The sequence below is a fragment of the Micropterus dolomieu genome, linkage group LG02 (genome assembly GCF_021292245.1).
Source record: "Micropterus dolomieu isolate WLL.071019.BEF.003 ecotype Adirondacks linkage group LG02, ASM2129224v1, whole genome shotgun sequence".
Classification (NCBI taxonomy): Eukaryota; Metazoa; Chordata; class Actinopteri; order Centrarchiformes; family Centrarchidae; genus Micropterus; species Micropterus dolomieu.
In genome coordinates, this window is record NC_060151.1 from 12,340,122 (window position 1) to 12,350,950 (window position 10,829).

Here is a 10,829-nt window from a genome sequence, read left to right on the forward strand (position 1 = left end):
GTTTCCTTTGGCGGGACATGAAGAAGGATGCCCCTCCAACCATCTACGAATGGCAAGTTCCTCCCTTTGGGACTACCTGTAGCCCCTGTTGTGCTACCTTTGCCCTTCAAAGGCACATTGAAAGTCATACTCAGCCAAATGACCCAGTGCGCCATTCGGTAGAGAGGGGATTCTACATTGATACATTGCCTTCAAAGCTTCCCCACAGTTGCCATGGCCCGTCAGATTCTCAATCAGTTGAGGTCAATTTTGTCCGCCGGAGGCTTTAAAATTTGACAGTGGGCCAGTAATGACCCGATGGTCATCAGTCATTTACAACCAGATACAAGAACTTACTAACTGCCAAGACTGGAGGTATGTCAATACAGCTGATAACCCAGCTGAAGACCTTACGAGTAAAACCCTTGGAGAGCTCCAGCGGCCCAACCGGTGGAGCCAAGGCCTTCAATTCCTTTATCAACCTCCTGGCACCTGGCCTCTACCCCCTGATGGCCCCAATAATGATAAAGATCAACATCACCTTGAAATTAAGCCTTCCTTTTGTGGAGAAGTTGGCACTATCAGGTCGGTCCCAGACTTCAGCCTTTATGGAACTTATCAAGCCCTCCTTGATGCTTCTGTCCAGTTGAAGCACCCCCCAAATGCTCATGTAACCTCAACTCCAGCTGATTATCTTCAGGTAGAGAGAGAAATTCTGAGACAGGCACAGATGGATAGCTTTGGAGAAGACCTCGCCCATCTCAAGGCCAAAAGACCCCTATTGTCAACCAGTCGTCTACTCACCCTTGCACCCGAAGTTTGTATAGACACAGGTGTTATTCATGTCGGAGGCAGGCTACGGCAGGTTGAACAGGAACCTAACGCCACTCATCCCATTGTCCTTGATCCCAAACATCCAGTGTCTAAGCTGCTCATCCAGGAATATGATGAAAGACTGAAACATCCAGGCCTGGAGAAAGTATTTGCAGAGCTCTGCAGGTTTTGGATTTTGAGTGGGAGAGAGGCAATATGGAAGTACCAGCGTGGTTGTGTCCAGTGCCAATGGTGGCGTGCAAGGCCTGTTGTTCCTAGGATGGCAGACCTTCCTATAGCTCTTCTCCAGTTGTACAAGCCTGCCTTCTACTCAACTAGGATGGATTGTTTTTGGACCTTATAATGTCAAGCTTGGACGTCGGACCGAGAAGCGGTGGGGCATTATATTTAAGTGTTTAAAAACTCGCTGTGTGCACTTGGACCTCCTTTGTAGTCTTGATACAGATTCTTTCCTCCTGGCCCTACGCCGTTTTCCCTTCGAACTCTGGCCGGACCAAGGTACCAACTTGAAGGGAGGAGAGGGAACTTAGGGAGGCCTTCATAGCACTTAGTCCATACCTTCAAGTTCAACTCAATCAACTCACACTTTGTTGATAGAAGTCGAAAATATTCTTAACTCCAAGCCTCTTGGCTACGCATCCTCGGACATTGCAGATCCTGACCCAGTTACCCCAAATCTTCTTCTGATGGGGCGGCGAGATTCCTCCCTGCCTCTGGTTTCTTATCCGAGCTCTGACCTCCGGCAGTGGCGTCATAGCCAGGTGTTGGCAGATCACTTTTGGGCCCATTTCATTAAGCGTTACCTCCCCCACCTTCAATGCAGGCAGAAGTGGCAAACACACAAGGAGAATATGCAAGTTAATACAGTTGTTATGATCATGGACCCACAATTTTCTAGGGCTCTTTGGGTTGTTGGTCGCATTACAAAGGTTATCCCAAGTAAGGATGGTCAGGTCAGGACGGTGGAAGTAGTGGTAGCGAATAAATCTTATGTCCGCCCAGTTTCTCAGCTGATTAAACTTCCTGCCACCCCCGATGATCCTCCAGATCACTCCTCTTAGTATGACTCTTGGCAGTGCAAATCCCTACGGGATTTGGGGGCGGCTGTAGAATAGAGCCATACTATTCAGCAACCCTCTGCTTATTTCCATGGCAAGGAACCCACCCAGTCTCACCTGATCTCACTTACTCCTAATCAATGGTCTACTTTATAAGCTCCACCCATTTCCTTTGTTCTGGCTGGCAGCAATACAAACCACATGTGAGGGCCCTCCGTCTCTGTGATTCAGATACACATCTATGGTTGTGCGTGATAAAGTGAGTTTATTGCCTTTTTCATATTTGCTGTATCTTAATGGTTATTTGTAAACTTGATGCGATTGAATGCTTGACTATACATATACATATTAGTAGATGCTATATTCCTCAGCTTGATTGTTTGCCTTGAGACTACAGATATCACATTGTGTGTAAGTGCACATGGTTTGTTAATTGTAGTTCTTAAGGAAAGGCAGAAAACAGTACAACCTAACCTAGACCATGATGAAATTCTTATATGTAATTGTTAAATGAATGTCTTTATGTAGTACTTTATCATTTCTGTAGTGGTAGGCCTACCCTTCACCTTCTTTGGTTAGAGTACAAATGTTTGTTTGTTAGGCGCCTAGTTAAGTGTCATGTTATACATTGGTTTACTGTATTGTAATTCTTGTGTGTTTCTGTGTTTATCATTTTGTAGAAAACCATAACCATCAAGCCTCATCATCTCCTGTTGCTCATGTGTGAATAATAGCAATAAATGGCTTAAATGGAACCATTTGTCCCTTCTGCGTTCTTATCGATGTACCATGGTGATGTTCAAACTCCTGTGAACCAAATATAGAAAGATTTTACACATACGTAATACATTACCATGACAACCATACATTACCATGACAACCAAAGGCAGAGGCACTGTCATGCCTCGTTAAGTCAGAGCATCAAACCAATAAACATCGTTGTGAGCTAGCTAACCAATTGATTATGTCATTTACTTAGAACTTACAGTAGGTATGTCTCTCTATGTCTGATTGTTGTTTTGTCTTTCTAGTTTAGTTAGCTAAGTTAACTAAGTTGTAGTTAGCTAGCATAGTTATTGCAGAAAGTTGGCTAACAGAGGGTCTTCATGTTATTTTGTAGTTTCCTCCTCTTGGTTTAGTGTGATGTTCATTTTCATTATGGCATTTGTGCGTGCGGTGTTGGAGGACAGATGACAAAAACGCATCGCACTTTCACCTGCTACCGTCTTATATACAGTCTGCAACATGCATTTTACTGACTGCCGTTTTACCAATGCAGCAGAGGCACACCCCTGCGGTAAAGTAAGCGCACCATGAAACGTAGTGGGAGTTATCGTGTGCAGTGTGTGACAGGACCATCGACTGTATGATAACAGCTGATCGCGCACATTAGTTTCTGTCATGGGTAAGTAATAGCTACTCCAGACAGTAGTGTACTAAACTTTACAGTGTAGTGATGTTAACACAGCATATCGTTAGTGAACACTCCAGCTGGTCAGTTTTTGGTTGTCATGGTAATGTATTACGTCCGACTCTTAACCACACCCCCATTCTCTGTTTGAGAAAGAACATTAATTAAAAACAGCAGTTAAAACTGGCTGGAGGGAGGCTTTAAATAAGACTAAATTCTTTAATTGATATGCCTGAAAAGATAATACCTTTTGAAGAATATTAATCATGTTCTGGAAGTTATTTTAATCTAGAACAGAAGTATCTTGTTCTAGCATTCTGTTATTTGATCCCTTTGTAAATATTTCACCTTTTATATTCTGTAAATTATTTTACCTTTTTTTTTAACCAGTCTAATCAATTGCTTATTACTTTCTGAGGGAAACAAATGTCACCACAAAAGCTTTTTGCTGGTCGCACAGAGTTTCCACTAGATGATGTTCTCTGCATCTTAGACTGTGACACAACAATGGCAGAAGCTACTTACAGCTATAGAAAGAACGCCTCTCTCCCTCGTTCTCCATTCTTTAGTTTTCATCTAACAGCGGACATGAACAACATAAGGTCCGGTGCTGCTGACCTGCAGCGCAGTCGCACATTCACGTCAAGGATGGTGCGTTCAGTAACAAGTGACGCTGCATTACTTGGATTAGTAACTGTAATATTAGCGTTACTGCCCAGCACTGTTCAACGCTAATGACCTCAAGAAGATACAGGAAAACTATAATGTACCTGGATTTTCTTTTCTATATCTAGCTTTGTTCTGCCTTGAAGGCGTATGGAGTTCTATCGGACTCTAAAATGTTGAAACATGACCTTACAAATCAACTGTACAGTACTAAGACTAAGGGAACTCTATGAACAATGTATTTCCAAATAATGCAAAGTTCCTATAAACCAACTGCAATTCAAACAACTTGGCAAAATGATTATGGCTCTATTTGCCCTGAAATCTGTTGAGCAGGGGGAGAGGAAGAGTAGATCAATTAGGGAGTGTATGACTGGATTATTCATCATTTCGGTGTGTGTATTTGTGTGTGTGTGTACGTACGTGCACACCATGCATGTATAAGTGTGTGTATATAAATAAGGATGCAGATAGGTACATGCAGTGCATGGATGTGCAGGCACACCTGTGTATTTGCTTGTATATGTAAGTCAATTTATTGTATGTAATGTTATGTACATGCGTAATATACCATGAAATAATTTAAGCCAAATGAATTCAACTATTGTACACTGCATAACAACGTACAGTTAGCTTCCAGGAGTGAAGGAGTGAATGAGTGGGGGTGAACAGGTTCAGGTGAGTGAGTGAAGGAGGGAGTGTGTGTATATCTGTATATAGACTTTTTCCTGTCAACATGAAATGATTAAAAATGTGTCCTTTAATAAACTGAAGTTTATATGTAGGGAATTGTGTATATGTTTTTTTTGTCTATATGCTTCACTTAATATTGTACATCTCTCCCCTGGAATCTCAGTTTGGGCCCTTTATACTGCTAATTGCATGCAGAACATATTAATAGCAGGTTGTCATACTTGAACAACATATGGTTTTATGTGCCTTCACTTTGAACGTCACATCATTTATAAATATTTAAAAGATCTCCTGAAGGCTTCCTCTTGTTGCATGTCATCTGAGTCATTGGCTGCTTTTCACTGCTTGAGATTAGGACGCGTCTGTCACTGTCAGAATATCCAAGGCAAGAAATAGCCTACTGTTAGTATGTAAACCAAACCTCCTAAGACTCATTGTCCCATTATGTAGTCAGCTGGATCACTGTTGTTTGAATGCAGACAGTTTTGATCCAACAAGTTGTGTCTTTGTATTTCCTCATCACTGTGGGTGTTGCTCCCTCTCGGCAGATGAAGAAGGAGCTGCTGATGCAGTAATACGCTGTTTTCATCCTGGCCGTACAGTGAAGAGTGTGTTAGCCTTTGATTCAGACGGAGCTCAGGACTCTCATCAATTACATCTCCTTGATTAGTGCGTAGTGCACACACGCGCTGCTTTTTGAAAGCATAATGATGCAGTCCTCCCTTCCCCACCCATTCTTTACACACTAATGGACTGAGCCACAAGCAATCTCACAGGGTCTTCATGTGCAGTAATTGGGAGACACTGTACTTTAAAGGAGGTAGACTTGAGGGAGGAAAATAGGGCAACGGTGCGTGTAGTGCAATCGGCCACCTTGCATGAGGTTCAGTTCTCAGTTGATACAGGCCTTCATACTGCTAAATAAAATTGGTCTCATTATAGGTAAAATGCAGTGTGTTTGGCAAAATGGTTTCCAGTTATACTATTTGTGTTTTATTTAAAAACACTTGTGTGTGTGTGTTTCTCTGCTTTAGAGAGTGATCAAAGCAGCAGAAGGACATGAGTTGACAGCAGGGCTTTTTCTTTTATCTCTAGTTTTATAACTGCATATGCCCCGTGGGAAGCTTCGTCACCTGTGTGTATGGTTCTGTGTCTTGATGTGTGGGTTTGTGCACCTCTACTGTATATTTGCTGCAATTCCTCTCGAGTTTATAAGCTGATACCGGATGAAAGCAGGGCGTGTTTAACTTTCCGGGCCTTTTTGGCTCGCAGTAAGGAGTAGCGTACATTGTATAACTGTCCTCTCTTTGACAAAACACTGGCAGGGCCCCCAAGGTAGATGATAATGTATTATGGCAATACGCACTTAATGATAACTGTGTCCCTCCCCCCACTGCCTGCTTAAGGGAGGAGGGTGCATCCAGCTATCAACAACATACTTTGTAGTCTCCCTGATTTCTATGAAAACATTGAATCAGAGTCTTGTTCAAAAGACATGTAATGTTAAAACGCTGCTGACTTGAGCACACTGTATACAGCCGACTAATGGATTAATTGTTTAAGTAATTTTTTGAGCAAAAATTCTCTTGTTCCAGCTTCTCTGATGTGAAGATTTGCTGCTTTTCTCTGTGAATTGAACATCTTTAGGATTTTGGGCAAAACAAGACATTTGAGGACATCAACTTGGGCATCAGGATAATGTGAAATGAATTTTTCATTGTTTTCTGACATTTTATAGACCAAAAGATTCATCGATTAAAGGTTCCCTGTGGAGTTTGTGACCTCTAGTAGAGCCGTGGAGCAGGGTTGTTTTCTTTTTTTGAGTCCCCGTTTTGTTAGTCTTGTGCACGAGGACGCACATTTGAAGGGATAAACATTGCTACGCCCGACAGGTTACTGTGGTATGAACTTGTCTATCACAAGGTAGCCACACCCTAAAGCATACCCTGTTTTATTGTCTATTTTACTCTTAATGGGACCATTATTGACCAAATGAATGTAATACTGTATCGCAGAAGACTAGCGATTGAGATCATAAACTCATTAAGAAGGTGTTTACTAAAATAATAAATCAAGTGACAGTAGGGTCATTTTCAAAAAGACTTCCGTACAGTCAACCCCCTGCTGGCCATTAGAAAGAATGCAGGTTAGGCACTTCCGCATTGGCTTCACTTTTCAGACCCCGAGGTTCCTGCTTGGCTGAAGGTTTACAACTGAAGCACAAAGACAGCAGGGGTCCAAACACACTGTGTTCCTTTGTGCCTCTTTTCTTATCTTGCCAGAATCTTTCCTGTTTCTCTCTACTCTCTGATGCAGTCTCTTCCATTCTGACCTAGAGATGTTTGTTTATGTGTTTGCTTACATTTACACTGGAACAAGAATACATACATGTAGTCAACCTCTTCTCTCTCTCACACACACACACTGCAGAGTGCTGACAGTGTGGACCCAGGTTCAATGGTAAAAGTGCTGCGGATGGCTCCTCAGAGAGCATCGTGCTCAATTCCTCTAATGATGCACATTTCCACTTAAGACGCCGCAGCAACATAATGAATATTTGAAGGGACGTGAGTGAGTGCATTAGAGCAGAGAGGAGGTCTGAGACAAATATGATGGACGAGGAGGCACAATCAAGCAGCATAAAAAGGTCTAATAGGATTGATGAAGTTCTTACACTCTCCAATACTAAAGGTTAGCTGCACAGAGTGCGCTGTATAAGATCTGGTCACTTGCTGTATGTCCATCAAGCCATGAAATACAGTCTTATTATTCAACTGTTAAGCTGACTGTAACAGGGCAGATTCTACCTCTACTTCTCATTATAAGTTGTAAATGCCAGCGCTAAAGTCATGGGCTACCAATCATCTTGGTTCAGCCTTTTTGCAGCTCACTTCTCCACTTATATAAGAGTTATAAATTAAACGAAGGTGCCTCTATAATTTCTTGTCTCTACCATTTTACATGCAAGTGAAACCGGGATCTTTCTCCGGTGGTTTAATTCCCCGGCCGTCCAAGTACATCATGCATGAATTGCAGTGTTTGCCTGCATGTGTCAGTATGAAATGAACGTGTCTCCATGCAGCCAGAATTAGCAGGCGGTGTATTGCGGTGTATTGCCAAAGTGTGTCCAGAGTATCCACAGTGTGAGAGAGGAAAGGAGGCGATCAGTGGCGGGGCTATAATCAGCAGTGACAGAGCACCTCAGGATCTCCTAGCAGGTGATTTGGAGGGACACTCCACCCTGGCTGCCATGTTGTTGTTGCTGTTAAAGTCATTGTTGTTTCTTCTAATAATAAAGCCTTTATTTTAAGCTTTAATGATAAACCTCTCAGAAAAGCACTGGAGAAATGTTGCTTTTGGTGTATAATATTGTAATACATAACCAGAATTTCTGAGTCTAGCATTAATCTTAATACAGTGTGCTGCTGTATTATATAAATCACAACTACAGTAATCTCTTCCATTATTACTTATCTTTATCCTTTTATCCTTCCTCATCTGCCTTTTCGAGGAAGTGCCCTCTCTCTCTGTTCCCCAGGGAGGTTGTGTGTTTGCAGCTCGAGAGACCCTCAGCCTCTCATCAGACTGTGTGTCCTTTGCTTAACCTCACACGCCTGCTTTTTATTCTATATTCAGGGGCAAGACAGTTCTCAGCATAATCCCCCTGACTATACTTTCATCATGTTGGGGTCCACGCATTGAAGCAAATTACCAATATGGGTGGGGGAAAAAAGAGTTGGGGTCATGTTGACAGATTATAGTGATTTCACTGGTCTTATGATGAAGACATGATTTTTTTTAAAAACCTTTGCTGCATAAAGGAGAAAATAATTAAAATGAGTGACAAGAAGTGGTTTTAATCAGATTTGATCGGTGGAAATGGATGTCATCAGGGTTAGTAGAAGGACTCATGCACAGAGCCGGATGCATGCACAGACTTCTGTGAGCACAGTGTGCTCTGTAACATATAATCACCACCTGGAACTTTTGACATTTCTGTTTGCCCTTTAAAACACATCTGTATCTAAAACTCTGTGATTACATTTAAGTCATGCGTAAGACATGTTGAGTCCAAAAAGGTTAAGGTTTGATTGAGGTTATAATTTCAAACATTTTCAGACTTTATGTGGAAATCTTGTCAAGTTACAGCATCATAAAATAGGCCAGAGATTTTCTGTTGAGTCAGTACCATTGTACTTATATTAACCCTATCATAACTTTATTTAAATAGCACCTTTAAAAACAGAGTTTACAAGGTGCTTTGACAGATGGCAGTATAACAACAAAAAAGCCAAACAAAAGCAAGAAAAATTTAAGTTAAAACAAGATCACAAAAGATGCAAAATATCAATATGGCAATAATTGTATACATTTAAAATGAATTAAAAGAAAATAAAACATGACTATATGGGGTGTTTGTGGTTTACGAAGGTAGAATAGGTTGTCCATTAATCACGGGATTGGTGGTTCGATCTCCTTGAGCAAGACATTGAGCCCGAAATTGCTCCTGTTGTATTTCAGCCAAAGAGGAATTTACCCAAAACTGCCACATTCTCTTATAAAGTCTTCTTGCAGCCACTCTCACATAGGAAATTACAATGTTTTTTAGGTTTTTCAAATGTTAAAGCAGAAAGGCTTGCATTTCCAAGCTGTGAACTTAAGGAGTGAAATATACTGTACAAACCAAACACATGGGGAAACCGTTTCCATACTGCACAGTGTCTGTGTGTGTGAGTGTGTGTGAGTGTGAAAAAATGCATATAGTCAATATGACATTTTTTCCCACTTAAATCCCAGATGCTCACGGTTACTGTGAATGTACTTCTCAATCAACTATCTGCCACAGCTGCCACATCATCAGGAACACAATGAACCGTCACACCTACATCTGTCGCCTGATACTATATGTAAGCAATTTTGTCTGACTGTCTGTAAATGATACAGTGGATTCTAGATGTTTATATGTGTGTGTGTGTGTGTGTGTGTGTGGAGAGAGAGAGAGAGAGAGAGAGAGAGAGACAAAGAGAATTAATTACATATGTTATTAATTAAACTATAATTCAAATCTGATGACACTGTAAAAAAAAAGCTCATACTGTAACTTTTTGAAATTGTGTAAATTAATTAATGTAAATCAATATTAAGTTTGTTGATTTCAAATGAAGTCACCCCAGAATTCCTCGTTGTCAGACCCATTTCAGAAGTACAAATTGATGCTGTCGACAGTCATCAGGCCACATAGGCCACATTTTTATGTAAAAGCAACGGAGTGAACTTGCTTGCCACATTGAAAAAGATAGAGTCATCCCTAATGTGCAAACCCGGTGTATCACATTCACACAACAAAGCGCGACCAACTGTTCATTATATAAAGAGTGAGTTGGGCGCACAGGAGTCAACATCTTTCCTGTCAAACTTTTTGTTTTAAAAAAGTGCTTGTAGCAAGTGAACTTGCTGATTATGTCATAACATCAGTACTACTGACCGCTTATAATGTCTTTAACCAGCACATGACCTTATTGTTTTGTATCTGCTTGGTAATATTCAGGTTTTCTGGTCTGGAAGGACTTTAATGCTGTCTGACCTCTGGTTTGAGTTTTCTGCTCAATGTGTGACCCTTAGTCTGGTGATTCTGGTCAGTTACTGTATTTCCATCCTCCACTGGAGGTCTGTCATGGATATAAATACTGAGACAAGGCAATACCTAAATACACGTAAATGTCTGTTTCCAAAAACTTGTAATGTAATAACATACTAACCTGTAATAACATAACACTGCGCGAAGGGAAATAAAACTTCAATTAAAAGTCTGTCCATTTTACTGTCCTGGTGTGGCTACACATTTAGAAGCCTGGTTTCTGGATGTATAAAGCCTCTTAAAGCCCACTAGGTCACCAGCTTTCAGTCTCTCTCTCTCTCTCTCTCTCTCTGTATGTACATGAAGGTGACCTAGATGGGCTGTCTGTCAGAGTTAGATGTCTACATGTAGACTGAAATGATAGCGATGCCCCTGTTCTTTGTTTACTTACCATGTTTATCCCATATATGTTGTTTATATTCCATTGTTGGCCCACCTTTGCACGACTGACTGACATTGTTTATTTGAATTCTTCCATATTTTTACCCATTCAGGGATTTTTGTGGGACCATTTTCGTTTGGGGTGTGTTATTTTTATGTACTGTTTTGT